The following is a 16836-nucleotide window of genomic DNA, read 5'->3' on the forward strand; positions in this document are numbered from 1 at the left end:
TCTCTCTCTGGCCCTTTAACCTTGCTCCAGCTGACTCAAACCTACGCTTAATCTCGGCTCCCGCTGTGCAAGAATTGACTTGTCAAATTTTGACGTTCAGCGCTCCCACCCCCAATCAATATGTGTACGTGTTTGCTAAGCATCGGTTCTGAGCTTGTGAAATGCTGTATATAAATGCAAGCTGGATAAGTTACCGAGCATAGGGGGCGGGCTTGGAATGATATCTTTTATATAGTTCCCACATGTGCCGGGCTGGTTGGGTTTTTGGTTTGCCGTGAGCGGGACACATGACCTCTGCATTGCCCTTGTCGAAGTGCTGTTTGACGACAACTAAGCAGGCTTTATTTTATTTTTTTGCTGAAGTTACTTCAGTTATCAGGATGACTGTGGTTTACCATAAAACGACGCGAGAGGAAGCTGACTGGACCAGCGCCAGACCTTACAGACGCCTGTCTGAAGCTCCTCTGGGCTGCTTCCGCTGTGGCGAGATTAAATGAGCAAGCCATGCGTGCGTTTTCCCATGATGGTGTCCCTGCCCAAGAAAGAGCTTGCATTTCTATCACACCTTTTGCAACCTCGGGTACCTTGCAGCCAAGGGAGTACTTCGAAGTGTAGTCGCTGTTGTAATGTCGGAAACGCGACAGCCAGTTTGCACACAGCAGGCTTCCACAAACAGCAGTGTGATGGCCAGATAACCTGTTTTAATGATGTTGGTTGAGGGATAAATATCGGCCCCGGGACACTGGCCGTCACCCCTGCTTATCGCTGTTAGAGATAGGAGTGTAGGGGCTGGAGGAGGTTACAGAGCCCTTACACCCCTCCCTATCTCTAACCTCCTCCAGCCCCTACACCCCTCCCTATCTCTGTAACCCCCTCCAGCCCTACACCCCTCCCTATCTCTGTAACCCCCTCCAGCCCCTACACCCCTCCCTATCTCTGTAACCCCCTCCAGCCCCTACACCCCTCCCTATCTCTGTAACCTCCTCCAGCCCCTACACCCCTCCCTATCTCTGTAACCCCCTCCAGCCCCTACACCCCTCCCTATCTCTAACCTCCTCCAGCCCCTACACCCCTCCCTATCTCTGTAACCTCCTCCAGCCCCTACACCCCTCCCTATCTCTGTAACCTCCTCCAGCCCCTACACCCCTCCCTATCTCTGTAACCTCCTCCAGCCCCGACACCTCTCCCTATCTCTGTAACCCCCTCCAGCCCCGACACCCCTCCCTATCTCTAACAACCTCCAGCCCTATACCTTGCTCTCCGCTCTCCTCCTCCTCCTCCCCCCCCCCCCCCCAAGTCGCTCCTTAAAACCTCCTCCTTTGAGTAAGCTTGTGATCACCTGACCTAATGTCGTCTTGCGTGGCTCTGTCATTTTCCCTGATTTACTTTTTTTTAACGCTCCTGCGAGAAGCGCCTTTGGGACACTAAAGGCATTGCTTCATTGCAGGGGTAGTCCAGTTTTATACTGCAGTGCCCACAGATTGGTGTGTGTGACCGGCGGAGGCCTGGCATTGTGAGCTGCTCAGCCTGGCATCCTCAGCCCTTTTTCTTGTTGGCATCTGTCCCGTTCAGAGAAGGTTCACTCGGTTGATTCCGGAGATGAGGGAGTTGACTTATGAGGAAAGGTTGAGTAGGTTGGGCCTCTACTCATTGGAATTCAGAAGAACGAGAGGTGATCTTATCGAAGATTATGAGGGGGCTTGACAAGGTGGATGCAGAGAGAATGTTTCCACTGTTGGGGGAGACTAGAACTAGGGGGCATGATATTAGAATAAGGGGCCGCCCATTTAAAACTGAGGTGAGGAGGAATTTCTTCTGAGGGTTGTAAATCTGTGGAATTCTCTGCCTCAGAGAGCTGTGGAAGCTGGGACATTAAATAAATTTAAGACAGAAATAGACAATTTCTTAACTGATAAAGGGTTATGGGGAGCGGGCGGGGAAGTGGAGCTGAGTCCATGATCAGATCAGCCATGATCGTATTAAATGACGGAGCAGGCTCGAGGGGCCGTATGGCCAACTCCTGCTCCTATTTCTTACGTTATGTCAGTATGCACGAGTTGAGTTGTTTATTGAGAGCTTTGACAAGTGAATGTAATTTGTGTGTGAGGGGTGGCTGTATGCCCGTGTCGTTTTGTCCAGAGAGCTTTACCTGTTCCCGTACATACACACACACACACACACACACACACACACACAGTTCCTCGTGCCAATCTCTGACTAATGAGAGAAATTACCATTTGCCAATCTATCTTCTGTGGCCGACTGCGGGGAATTGAGTCCTACGCACTTGAGAGCGAGCAGGGCGGGGGGGGTGGGGGCGTAATTGGACATGGCACGCAAACGCCATTTTATTCCCATGTCTTTAACCAATCACTTCTCATTTCCATCAAATGGTAAAAGTTGACACAGGTTGGCAAGGCCATTAAAAAAAAATTAAACCAAGAACTAGGGTTTAGTTCTAGAGTTATAGAATTCAAAAGTTATTCTAACCGTGTCGCACCTTGGTTAGACCACACTTATACTGTGTACAGTTCTGGTCGCCATATTCCAAAAAAGATGTAGAGGCACTGGAGAGGGTGCAGAGAAGGTTTACAAGGATGATACCAGAAATGCGAGGATGTACATATCAGGAGAGGATGAACAGGCTTGGGTCTCTTCTCTCAAAGCGAAGGCTGAGTGGTGACTGAATCGAGGTCCTTAAAATGATACAGAGAATGTTCCCACTTGTGGGGAAGAGCATAACTAGAGGCCATCAATATAAGATAGTCACCGATAAATGCAATGGGGAATTCAGAAGAAATTTCTTTAACCCAGAGAGTGGTGAGAATGTGGAACTCGCTCCCACAGGCAGTGGTTGAGGCGAATAGTATCGATGCATTTAAAGGGAGGCTGGACAGGGATATGAGGGAGAAGGGAATCGAGGGTTATGCTGATAGATTTAGATGGGGAAAGACAGGAGGAGGCTCGAGTGGAGCATAAACGCCGGCATGGACTCGTTGGGCCGAATGGCCTGTTTCTGTGCCGTATATCCGATGCAATTCTCCATAATTTGGGAAGCCGAGAAGTAGAGCGAGTTCAGGGCAGGGGTATTTCTCTGCACTGCATCAGAAATTGGAGCAGCAGTGGGCCATTCGGCCCCTCGAGCCTGCTCCGCCATTCAGTAAGTTTATGGTAGATCTACTGCAACTCCACTTTGCAGCCCGGTTCCTTGGAGCTGTGGCGGCTGTGTGCAATTACTATGTGACTGGTTTACATAGGAATGTGGACATAATGAACTTGCTTCGGTGATGGGTAAGAACAGTTGACAAGAGTGACAAAAACGTGATAACAGGAAACCAGGCTTAGCAGCCACAAATTTGACCTTTTCTGGGTCTGGTCGACCCTCTTTTCCCCTCCTTCCCTTTCCCCTCCTCCTCCTTCCCCCCCCCCCCCCCCCCATGTACAGTAGACACCTCAAGTCGCTGGAGAAATACCATCAACGCAAGATCCTGCAAATCACCTGGGAGGACAGACGCACCAACATTAGCGACCTCGACCAGGCCAACGTCCCCAACATCGAAGCACTGACCACACTCGACCAGCTCTGCTGGGCAGGGCCACATTGTCCGCATGCCCCCGACACGAGACTCCCCAAAGCAAGCGCTCTACTCTGAACTCCTTCACGGCAAGCGAACCCAGGGTGGGCAGAGGAAACGTTACAGGGACCACCCTCAAAGCCTCCCTGATAAAGTGCAACATCCCCACTGACACCTGGGAGTCCCTGGGCCCAAGACCAGTCCGCCCCTAAGTGGAGGAAGTGCATCTGGGAGGGCGCTGAGCACCTCGAGTCTCGTCGCCGAGAGCGTGCAGAAACCAAGCGCAGGCAGCGGAAGGAGCGTGTGGCAAACCAGTCCCACCCTCCCCTTCCCTCAACGTCTGTCTGTCCCACCTGTGACGGGGACTGTGGCTCTCGTATTGGACTGTTCAGCCACCTAAGGATTCATGTTAATAGTGGAAGCAATCTTCCTCGATTCCGAGGGACTGCCTATGATGATGGTGGGGTAGGAACAGTTGACAAGAGTGGCAAAAACGTGACAACAGGAAGCCAGGCTTTGCAGGCACAAATTTGAAGTCGACCCCCTTTTCTGGGTCTCATCGACCCTCTTTTCTCTCCCCCCACCCTCCCCCCCCGATCTCATTAATCCCACTCCACCCCAGGTTGTGCAGCAAAGGCACATTGGGGCAGGAGTGGCGGGGGCAGGGGGAAGCTCATTCAGGAGCCCTTTGAGCCGTCGAAAGAGTTAAACGTATGATTAACGCCCTGATGTTTTTTTTTCTTGTTTGGACAACTTAATGAGCATGTTTGTCTAAATAACAAGCAGCGATGAGATCAGGGAAGTTGGGCCGCAGGCAGCGTGACTGAGCCGAATTGAGAACTGCCCCTGTGGCAGTCCGCGAGGACTGCCTCGCGGGTCTGTGGCCATGCAGCCGCTCACCTCTCCTCCCCCGGCCGCCTCAATCGGCTTCTCTTCGCTCCATTCCCCCCCTCTCTCTCTCTCTCTCTCTCTCTCTGTGTCTCTCTCTCTCTCTCTCTCTCTGTGTCTCTCTCTCTCTGTGTCTCTCTCTCTGTGTCTCTCTCTCTGTGTCTCTCTCTGTCTCTCTCTCTCTGTCTCTCTCTCTCTGTCTCTCTCTCTCTGTCTCTCTCTCTCTGTCTCTCTCTCTCTGTCTCTCTCTCTCTGTCTCTCTCTCTGTCTCTCTCTCGTAAACAACCTCTTCAATCCAGTTCGTTCACAGATGTGGTTTCAAAAAAGGAGCTGTGAAAGACAGCGTGTGCAGAGTATCGCCACGAGCTTAGCTTCAAGAACTGTTTGTCGCAGCACCTCGTTGCAGCTGTCACCTCAAATGTGTTGGTTCTACGTGCTGCATCGTGTACAGCAGCACAGAAAACCAGCCAGTGTTCATAAGGACGTAAGAAATGGGAGCAGGCCATACGGCCCCTCGAGCCTGCTCCGCCATTTAATAAGATCATGGCTGATCCGATCATGGACTCAGCTCCACTTCCCCACCTGCTCCCCATAACCACTTATTTCCTCTTCCCACCCCATCAACACATCCTCGCTCTCCCTTTCTCCCTCGTGTCCCGGGGCCAATATTTATCCCTCGATCAACGTAACAAAAACAGACTATATCTGCTCTTGATCACATTGCTGTTTGTGGGAGCTTGTTGTGTGCAAATTGGCGGCCACGCTTCCCGAATTACAGCAGTGATTACACGCCAAAAAGTACTTCGTTGACTGCAAAGCGCTTTGAGGTGGCCGTGAAAGGCACTATATAAACGCAAGTCTGTCTTTCTGTTTAGCTTTCCATTCAGTGTATCTATGGTATTCGCCTCAGTTATTCCCTGTGGCAGCGAGTTCCACATTCTCAACACACTCTGGGTGAAGTAATTCCCCTTTAATTACCGATTGGATGGATTGGTGACCATCTTGCATTTAATACATCGAGTTCTGCTCTCCCCTGACGCAAGAACGAAAGGCTTGCATTTCTATAGCACTGTTCGTAACCACCGGACAGCCTCAAGTGCTTCACAGCCTATTTTAATTTTTTTTTGGAGTGTAGTAATGCAGGAAATGCAGCAGCCAATTTGCACACAGCAAGCTCCCACAAACAGCAATGTGATCGCGACCAGGTAAACTGTTTTAGTGATGTGATTGAGGGAGAAATATTGGCCCAGGACACCGGGGAGAACTCCCCTCCTCTTCTGCGAAATAGTGGCCATGGGATCATTTGCGCCCACCCGAGAGAGCAGACAGGGTCTCGGTTTACTGTCTCATCTGAAAGACAGCACCTCTGACAGTGCAGCGCTCTCTCAGTACTGCACTGGAATGTCAGCCTGCACTTTTGTGTTCAAGTCCCTGAAGTAGTTATCATCTTAGGCAGTCCCTCGAAGCGAGGATGACTTGCTTCCACGCCAAAAAAGACAGTTCACAGGTTATCCACTTTGGTGCTAAAAACAGGAAGGCAGATTATTATCTGAATGGTGATAGATTAGGAAATGGGGAGGTGCAATAAGACCTGGGTGTCATGGTTCATCAGTCATTGATAGATGACATGTTGGCCTTCATAGCGAGAGGATTTGAGTATAGGAGCAGGGAGGTCTTACTGCAGTTGTACAGGGCCTTAGTGAGACCACACCTTGAATATTGTGTTCAGTTTTGGTCTCCGAATCTGAGGAAGGATGTTCTTGCTATTGAGGGAGTGCAGCGAAGGTTCACCAGGCTGATTCCTGGGATGACAGGACTGACTTATGAAGAAAGACTGGATCAACTAGGCTTAATTCACTGGAATTTGGAAGAATGAGAGGGGACCTCATAGAAACATAAAATTCTGACGGGATTGGACAGGTTAGATGCAGGAAGAATGTGCCCGATGTTGGGGAAGTCCAGTCTAAGGATAAGGGGTAAGCCGTTTAGGACCGAGCTGAGGAGAAACTTCTTCACCCAGAGAATTGTGAACCTGTGGAATTCTCTACCACAGAGTTGCTGAGGCCAGTTCATTAGATATATTCCAAAGGGAGTTAGATGTGGCCCTTACGGCCAAAGGGATCAAGGGGTATGGAGAGAAAGCAGGAATTGGGTATTGAAGTGCACAATCAGCCATGATATTGAAATGGTGGTGCAGGCTCGAAGGGCCGAATGACCTACTCCTGCATATTTTCTATGTTTCAATGAAGGATCTAATATTCCAGATCCTGAACTACATCCTGAAGGGTGGAAGATGCCTGTGCGTGGATTTTTTTAACGTGTGGTGACCGTTGCACATCAGTCACCACACGGGCTTGACAGAGCGAGGTCTTGGACAGACCACAGAGGGATTTGAAAACAAGGATGAGAATTTTAAAATTGAGCCAATGTCGGTTAGCGAGCACACTTGTGAGTGGTGACCAGACTGGATGTGACTGAACACAGCTTCTCTACGTCAACCCAGTCAAAGAGCAATAAGTTATCCCTCGTCCTTCTCTTTTCTGGAGAAAAGAAGCTCAGCCTGTTTCTGTTAATCCTGATGGTTCTGGTATCGGTGTTGAAACCAGGCCCTTGGGTCGTTTCCGCTGTTCGGCTCATGGGTTCTGAGGGAAACTTGGCAGTCACACCATTTCTCAGCATAAAGCTTATCTCGGGTGGAAGTGATACCGCCTGGTGTGTGGCCAGTCGTCGAGGGTATTTCCGCTTGTGTGCAACGCTCCCCACGTGTTTCCTCCATGACCCATGCCATTGCTTAACTCCAAAAAGGACCGACTGACAATATTGCTCCTCTATGTTGCTGTGCTGCCTATCGATGAGCCACTGGGGCACCCTACCCATTCGAGAGGCTTCAGGTGTGGGGTTTATATATAGAGTAACAGATACCCGGGAGTGAGTTACAGGCTGGAATCTAATCGAGGGGTTCAGGGGGGTTTATATATAGAATAACAGATACCCGGGAGTGAGTTACAGGCTGGAATCTAATCGAGGGGTTCGGGGGGGTTTATATACAGAATAACAGATACCCGGGAGTGAGTTACAGGCTGGAATCTAATCCAGGGTTCAGGGGGGTTTATATGTAGAATAACCGATACCCGGGAGTGAGTTACAGGCTGGAATCTAATCGAGAGGTTCAGGGGGGTTTATATATAGAATAACAGATACCCGGGAGTGAGTTACAGGCTGGAATCTAATCGAGGGGTTCGGGTGGGTTTATATACAGAATAACAGATACATGGGAGTGAGTTACAGGCTGGAATCTAATCGAGGGGTTCCGGGGGTTTATATACAGAATAACAGATACCCGGGAGTGAGTTACAGGCTGGAATCTAATCGAGGGGTTCCGGGGGTTTATATACAGAATAACAGATACCCGGGAGTGAGTTACAGGCTGGAATCTAATCGAGGGGTTCCGGGGGTTTATATATAGAATAACAGATACCCGGGAGTGAGTTACAGGCTGGAATCTAATCGAGGGGTTCTGGGGGTTTATATACAGAATAACAGATACCCGAGAGTGAGTTACAGGCTGGAATCTAATCGAGGGGTTTGGGGAAATAACGGACATACGGAATGAGTTTCAAGTTGTAATTAATTTGGAATTTCATTGAGTTTGGATGAATGACTGTAAAATCTGTTGTAAGAATCAGGTTGATAGTTTGTGTGGGTGCCTCATGGCGGAATTCCCTCCCCAGTGATAATAAAGCACTGTATATGGGTGCAGCCAACAGGTGTTGGCCAGAGCTCAGTTTGTTCTGTTGCTCTGTTGCCTCTGAACGTTGGGTTGTGGGATCAAGGCCCACCCCAGGGATTCAAGGCCGGCACTTCCAGGTGCCATTAGTGAGGGAGCGCCGCCCTGTCGGAGGGGCGGTACTGAGGGAGCGCCGCATTGTCGGAGGTGTCACATTTGAGATGAGACATTATACCGCGCCCCCAGTGTTCACTCTAGGGTAGATGTAAAAACTCCCACAGCCACTATTGGAAGAGCAGCACGGGAGTTCTCCCCTGTATCCTGGCCAATATTTATCCCTGGACCGACATCACTGATAAACAGATTATTTGGTCATTTAACATGTTGCTGTGTGGGGCTGCAAATTGGCTGCCTATTTCCTACATTACAGCAGTGTCTACACTTCCAAAAGTACTTCAGTGGATGGGAGCGCTTTTGGGACAGCCTGAGCTTGTGAAAGAAATGCAAGTTCTTCCTTTCGAAACCCTGATTGCACTGATTAGGGCGGGCTGGTAACCCTGGACTTGGTACAGCTCAGTCACCACCCACCACCCACCCCCCCCCCCCCCCCCCCAATGTAGAGGACTGTGGGATGGAGATGCAGGCTGGGCCACATTCTCTGGGCTCTGTTACCTTTGACGTCTTTGATCGTAGAATCATTGACATTTACAGCATGGAAAGAGGCCATTTCCGCGCCGGCCGACAAGGGGCATCTAGCCTAATCCCACTTTCCATCTCCAGGTCCGTAGCCCGGTAGCTTACGGCACTTCTAGTGCACATCCAAGTACTTTTTAGATGTGGTGAGGGTTTTTGCCTCTACCACCCTTTCAGGCAGTGAGTTCCGCCCCTACCCCCACCACCCTCTGGATGAAGAAATTTCCCCTCTAATCCCCTCTAAACCTTCTACCAATTACTTTAAATCTAGGCCCCCTGGTTGTTGACCCCTCTGCTAAGAGAAACAGGTCCGTCCTATCCACTCTATCTAGGCCCGTCGTAATTTTCTACACCTCAGTAAGGTCTCCTCTGTTCCAAAGAAAACAACCCCAGCCTACCCAATCTTTCCTCAACGCTAAAATTCTCCAGTCCAGGCAATATCCTGGTAAATCTCCTCTGCACCCTCTCCAGTGCAATCACATCTGTCCTGTAATGTGGTGACCAGAACTGCACGCAGTACTCCAGCTGTGGCCTAACCAGTGTTTTATACAGTTCAAGCATAACCTCCCTGCTCTTGTATTCCATGCCCCGGCCAATAAAGGCAAGTATCCCGTATGTCTTTTAACCATCTTACCTACCTGGCCTGCTACTTTCAGGGATCTGTGGACCTGTACTCAAAGGTCCCTCTGTTCCTCTCCACCTCAGTGTCCTACCGTTTATAGTGTATTCCTTTGCCTTGTTGGCCCTCCCCAAATGCGTTACCTGTCGCCTCTGATCTGTTGCCTACCGGCGTCACTGGGCTGGTTCTGCGCGTCTGCAGCCCAGGATTAATGATTATAATGTCGTTAACACGAGCCAATTTTGTTATAATTAGCCACTGACTGACTGGAAGTAACCACACACAATATTGAACCGAGTTTAAAAATAACCCTACACCCTGGGACTTTTGAGGACGTAACGTCGGCTCTGAATTGTTGGAGCTTGTGCTTCCGGTAGTTTGCAATAGCCCCTCTAGATCACTGCCTTGTAATTATTCCCTTGGGTTTGGTAGCCTGGTATTTATGGTACTGGATTCACCACCCACGGGTAACCAGTTGAAATCCTACCTCTATTGGCACACTTTGACAAATCTGTTAATTTGTGTGCCAGCAGCAGGTTATAAATGGCCCGTGAAAGGCGCTTGTAACGTATGCGTCTGTGAGGGGCTTAGCCAGTCACGTGATGTTCACAAGACTCAATAAAACCCCAGCCCGTTGGCTTCTGGAGATCCACGATGAGGCAGGTGGTTGTGAGCCTGGTGGATAAACTGGTAATGTGTAGTGTGATTGTCGGAGGGCCAGTGCTGAGGGAGCGGCGCACTGTCGGAGGGGTGGTACTGAGGGAACGCCGCACTGTCGGAGGGGCAGTGCTGAGGTAGCGGCGCACTGTCAGAGGGGCAGTACTGAGGGAGCGCCGCACTGTCGGAGGGCTGGCGCTGAGGGAACGCCGCACTGTCGGAGGGGCAGTGCTGAGAGAGCGGCGCACTGTCGGAGGGGCAGTGCTGAGGGAGCGGCGCACTGTCGGAGGGGCGGTACTGAGGGAGCGCCGCACTGTCGGAGGGGCGGTACTGAGGGAGCGCCGCACTGTCGGAGGGCTGGCGCTGAGGGAGCGCCGCACTGTCGGAGGGGCGGTACTGAGGGAGCGCCGCACTGTCGGAGGGCTGGCGTTGAGGGAGCGCCGCACTGTCGGAGGGGCGGTACTGAGGGAGCACCGCACTGTCGGAGGGGCGGTACTGAGGGAGCGCCGCACTGTCGGAGGGACAGTACTGAGGGAGCACCGCACTGTCAGAGGGGCAGTACTGAGGGAGCGCCGCACTGTCGGAGGGGCAGCACTGAGGGAGTGCCCTTTTGTTAATAAACCAACTAGTTCTTAATAGCAATGTGTTGCTATGAATTCTTGAGCATCATCATCATAGGCAGCTCCTCGAAACGAGGATGACTTGCTTCCACGCCAAAAGGTATGAGTTCACAGGTGTTTCAATGAAGGACCTAATAGTCCAGATCCTGAACTACATCCTGACGGGTGGAAGATGCCTGTGCGTGGATTTTTTTAACGTGTTGCACACCAGCTACCACACGGGCTTGACGGAGCTAGGTCTTAGTCCAGGGTTAAGCAGGACGGACCTAGTGCGCGCACATATCGCAGTGTAGGCTGGCCCGTGCTGCCCCTGGGTCCTTGCCTCTCTGGCCCCGCTCACGTCCCTCTACACTCTCACCGCTCCTTCGCCCCGACTTCGCAGCTCCTGCTGTACCTGCCCACGCTCCAATCACCGATCGGCACTGCTCCCTGGAGTAGTATGCCTGCGCCATGCTCCCCGAGGCCCCCATGCTGCTCCTTTTATGGCCCCGACCTGCCGCTGGTGATCTCATGCAGGTCGGGGCCTCCACACTCGCACGTTGGGAGCGGCTTAGCCAGTCACGTGATGTTCACAAGACGCAATAAAACCCCAGCCCGTTGGGTTCGGGGGATCCACGACGAGGCAGGTGGTTGTCAGCCTGGTGGATGAACTGGTAATGTGTCATGCGATTGTTAAAGCTTTGCTAGTAAACCAACTAGTTCTTAATAGCAATGTGTTGCTATGAATTCTTAAACAAAGAACCCATGAACCCGGCGCTGGATTATTCTAAAGGTCAAACTGATTCCGACAAGGTCGGGGCTCCACACACACTCATTGAATGCCACCCCAGGTGATTAACTCTTAATACCTCTGGGGAAGCGAGACGTGGGCAGTAAACGGCTTCATATTCCCAACCACAATGGAGAGGATTGTGCCAATTTCCCCCTCCCCCCCCCCCCCTCCCACACACACACACATCAGTCATGCCTGGAAGAGATGGAGACATTGCTGTAGTTTGGCTCAGGATTTCTGTTTGCTGTCGTTCGTGGGAAACTCTTTTGAAGTCGACCCTGTAGACTGTTTGCTCTCCTGCGCTGAAGTAGACTCTGTTCGCTGTAAAGTAGTCCGTTTGCGGTGAGTCCTGCCATAAATCCTGACCCACCTCCAAACCCATAAGCTGACACTGTAGTGTCCGTAGAACGATGTCTCCGCAAGATCCTGCAAATCCCCCGGGAGGACAGACGCACCAACGTTAGCGTCCTCGACCAGGCCCAACGTCCCCAGCATCGAAGCACTGACCACACTCGACCAGCTCCGCTGGGCAGGGCCACATTGTCCGCATGCCCCCGACACGAGACTCCCAAAGCAAGCGCTCTACTCGGAACTCCTACACAGCAAACGAGCCAAAGGTGGGCAGAGGAAACATTACAGGGACCACCCTCAAAGCCTCCCTGATAAAGTGCAACATCCCCACCGACATCTGGGAGTCCCTGGCCCAAAGACCAGTCCGCCCTAAGTGGAGGAAGTGCATCCGGGAGGGCGCTGAGCGCCTCGAGTCTTGTCGCCGAGAGCATGCAGAAACCAAGTGCAGGCAGCGGAAGGAGCGTGCGGCAAACCAGTCCCACCCTCCCCTTCCCTCAACGTCTGTCTGTCCCACCTGTGACAGGGACTGTGGTTCTCGTATTGGACTGTTCAGCCACCTAAGGACTCATTTTAAGAGTGGAAGCAAGTCTTCCTCGATTCCGAGGGACTGCCTATGATGATGATGATGTCAGGAAATACTCTGGCAGTAAATAATGCCTTGCTAATGTCTACTGCCTTCTAAGAGCAAATCCATTTCTCTTCAAAATATTCCTGATATTTGGGACAGGAGGAGGCCATTCAGCGCCTTGAGCCTGTTGCACCGTTCAATGAGATCATGGCTGATCTGTATTAAAACTCCATCCACCCGCCTTGGCTCCATGTCTCTTGATGTCCTTGGCTAGCCAGAATCTTACGATTGGAGAATTATAATGATTAACTGAGCGAGCATTGACCATTGCTTCTTCTCAGCAGAGGGTAGATAAACACCTGAAGCTGTGGAAGATACACGACTATGGGAATTTAGTTTTGGGATTGATACAGGGCAATGGGGAGAGAGCGGGGCAGTGGGATTAGTTTGGGATTGATACAGGACTATGGGGAGAGAGCGGGGCAGTGGGATTAGTTTGGGGATTGATACAGGGCTATGGGATTAGTTTGGGATTGATACAGGACTATGGGGAGAGAGCGGGGCAGTGGGATTAGTTTGGGGATTGATACAGGGCTATGGGGAAAGAGCGGGGCAGTGGGATTAGTTTGGGGATTGATACAGGGCTATGGGAAGAGAGCGGGGCAGTGGGATTAGTTTGGGATTGATACAGGGCTATGGGGAGAGTGGGGCAGTAAGATTAGTTTGGGATTGATACAGGGCTATGGAGAGAGAGCGGGACAGTGGGATTAGTTTGGGATTGATACAGGGCTATGGGGAGAGAGCGGGGCAGTGGGATTAGTTTGGGGATTGATACAGGGCTATGGGAGGAGAGAGCGGGGCAGTGGGATTAGTTTGGAGATTGATACAGGGTTATGGGGAGAGAGCGGGGCAGTGGGATTAGTTTGGAGATTGATATGGGACAGTGGGATTAGTTTGGGATTGATACAGGGCTATGGGGAGAGAGCGGGGCAGTGGGATTAGTTGGGGATTGATACAGGGCTATGGGGAGAGAGTGGAATGAGAGTCTTGTCCTTTGAGGAGAGTTTGTGTAGATTCGTCCTACATTCTCTGGAGTTTCAAAGAATAAGAGGTGATCTCATTGAAACATTATAAAATTCTTAGAGCTTGACAGGGTAGATGCAGGGAGGGTGTTCTCCCCGGGCTGGGGAGTCAAGAACCAGGGGTCACAGTCTCAGGATAAAGGGTCGGCCATTTAGGACTGAGATGCGGAGAAACTCCTTCACTCAGAGGGCGGTGAATCTCTGGAATTCTCTGCCCCAGAGAGCTGTGGAGGCTCAGTCTTCGAGCATACTTGAGAGCGATAGATTTTTGGGCGCCCAGGGAACCTATGGAGATGGGGCGGGAAAGTGGAGTTGGGGTAGAAGTTCAGCCAGGAATAGCGGAGCAGGCTCGAGGGGCCGTAAGGCCTACTCCTGCTCCTATTTCTTATGTTCTTTAGTTAGTCAGAAAGCCAAGATAAATGAGCAGCAACCAGTCAATGATCTAAAGATCTACGCTATAGTAATTAGAATGTTTCAGTCCAACAAAACTGCAGCGATATTTTAAAATAGTGCCTTTAATGTTGCATTTTTGTTCATTAATTTTCAAGCTAGTTTACATGTCAGTCGTGGGCAGCACTCTCGCCTCTGAGTCAGAAGGTTGTGGGTTCAAGTCCCACTCCAGGGACTTGAACACATAATCCAGGCTGACACTCCCAGTGCAGTGCTGAGGGAGCACTGCACCGTCGAAGGTGCCGTCATTCGGATGAGACGTTAAACCGAGGCCCCGTTGTCTCCCCTCTCAGGTGGACGAAAAGGATCCCATGGCACCAATTCGAAAAAGAGCAGGGGAGTTCTCCCCGGTCTCATGGTACATCAGTCATTGAAAGTTGACATGCAGGTACAGCAGGCGGTGAAGAAGGCAAATGGCATGTTGGCCTTCATAGCGAGAGGATTTGAGTATAGGAACAGGGAGGTGTTACTGCAGTTGTACAGGGCCTTGGTGAGGCCTCACCTGGAGTATTGTGTTCAGTTTTGGTCTCCTAATCTGAGGAAGGACGTTCTTGCTATTGAGGGAGTGCAGCGAAGGTTCACCAGACTGATTCCCGGGATGGCGGGACTGACATATGAGGAGAGACTGGATCGACTGAGCCTGTATTCACTGGAGTTTAGAAGAATGAGAGGGGATCTCATAGAAACATATCAAATTCTGACGGGACTGGACAGGTTAGATGCGGGAAGAATGTTCCCGATGTTGGGGAAGTCCAGAACCAGGGGTCACAGTCTAAGGATAAGGGGTAAGCCATTTAGGACCGAGATGAGGAGAAATTTCTTCACTCAGAGAATTGTGAACCTGTGGAATTCTCTGCCACAGAAAGTTGTTGAGGCCAGTTTGTTAGATATATTGAAAAGGGAGTTAGATGTGGCTTTACGGCTAAAGGGATCGAGGGGTATGGAGAGAAAGCAGGAATGGGGTACTGAGATGAATGATCAGCCATGATCATATTGAATGGTGGTGCAGGTTCGAAGGGCCGAATGGCCTACTCCTGTACCTACTTTCTATGTTTCTATGTCCAAGCCAATAATTATCTCTCAAACCAACATCACTAAAACAGATGATCTGGTCATTATTAAATTGCTGTTTGTGGGAGCTTGCTGTGTGCAAATTGGCTGCCACGTTTCCTACATTACAACAGTGACTTCTTTGGCTGTAAAGTGCTTTGAGACGCCCGGTGGTCATGAAGGGCGCTATAGAAATGCAAGTCATTCTTATGGTGTAAAACCATTGAAATTCCTGGACACAGAACGGTTATAATGTGCTGAGTTGTGAGACATCTTGAACATAAGAACGTAAGAATTGGGAGCAGGAGTCAGCCATTCGGCCCCTCGAGCCTACTCTGCTATTCACCGAGATCATCGCTGATCTTCGACCTCAACTCCACTTTTCTTCATTATCCCCATAACTCTTGTTCCCTTAATATCCAAAAATCTATCGATCTCTGTCTTGAATATACTCAAAGACTGAGCCTCCACAGCCCTCTGGGGCAGAGAATTCCAAAGATTCACCCCTCTCTGAGTGAAGAAGTTTCTCCTCATCTCAGTCCGAAATGGCCGACCCCTTATCCTGAGACCGTGTGACCCCTGGTTCTAGATTCCCCAGCCCGGGGGGGAAACACCCTCCCTGTATCTACCCTGTCAAGCCCTGTAAGAATTGTGTATGTTTCAATGAGAACCCCTCTTATTTTTCTAAACTTTAGTGAATATAAGAACATAAGAAAGAGGGGATATGAGCCAAAGGCGGGTATATGGAGTTAGGCCGCAGATCAGCATTGAACAGTGGAGCAGGCTCGAGGGACTGAATGGCCTACTCATAAGAACATGAGATAAGAAATAGAAGCAGGAGTAGGCCATACGGCCCCTCGAGCCTGCTCCGCCATTCAATATGATCCATGGCTGATCCGATCATGGACTCAGCTCCACTTCCCTGCCCGCTCCCCATAACCCCTTATTCCCTTATCAGTTAAGAAACTGTCTATCTCTGTCTTAAATCCATTCAATGTCCCAGCTTCCACAGCTCTCTGAGGCAACGAATTCCACAGATTTACAACCCTCAGAGAAGAAATTTCTCCTCATCTCAGTTTTAAATGGGCGGCCCCTTATTCTAAGATTGTGCCCTCTAGTTCCAGTCTCCCCATCAGTGGAAACATCCTCTCTGCATCCACCTTGTCAAGTCCCCTCATAATCTGATATGTTTCGATAAGATCACCTCTCATTCTTCTGAATTCCAATGAGTAGAGGCCCAACCTCCTCAACCTTTCCTCATAAGTCAACCCCCTCATCTCCGGAATCAACCGAGTGAACCTTCTCTGAACTGCCTCCAAAGCAAGTATATCCTTTTGTAAATATAGGCCTGGTCTACTCAATCTCTCCTCATAGGACAATCCCTCCATCCCAGGAATCAGTCTGGTGAACCTTCGTTGCACTCTCTCAATGGCAAGTATATCCTTCCTTAGGTAAGGAGACCAGAACTGTGCACAATACTCCACGTGCGGTCTCACCAGGGCCCGATATATTTGCAGTAAGACGTCTTTACTCTTATACACAAATCATCTTGCAATAAAGGCCAACATACCATTAAATGCTTGCTATCCCTGCATGTTAACTTTCAGTGATTGGTGTACAAGGACCCCCAGGTTCCTCTGAACACCGACATTTCCCAATCTCTTACCATTTAAAAAATACTCTACTTTTATATTTTTCCTACGAAAATGGATTAACACAGGAATCGATGTTGGGGGAAGTCCAGAACCAGGGGTCACCGTCTAAGGATCAGGAGTAAGCCATTT

The 16836-nt window shown here is 50.4% G+C and overlaps 1 protein-coding gene across 6 annotated transcripts in view; it reads left to right on the plus strand.

The window, feature by feature from the left end:
• Positions 1 to 16836, plus strand: part of LOC139242033 (autism susceptibility gene 2 protein-like) — a 162013-nt gene that overhangs the window by 71238 nt on the left and 73939 nt on the right. The gene's annotated exons all lie outside the window — the stretch shown is intronic.

This window comes from Pristiophorus japonicus, unplaced genomic scaffold, assembly GCF_044704955.1.
Source record: "Pristiophorus japonicus isolate sPriJap1 unplaced genomic scaffold, sPriJap1.hap1 HAP1_SCAFFOLD_118, whole genome shotgun sequence".
In the NCBI taxonomy this organism is placed as follows: Eukaryota; Metazoa; Chordata; class Chondrichthyes; family Pristiophoridae; genus Pristiophorus; species Pristiophorus japonicus.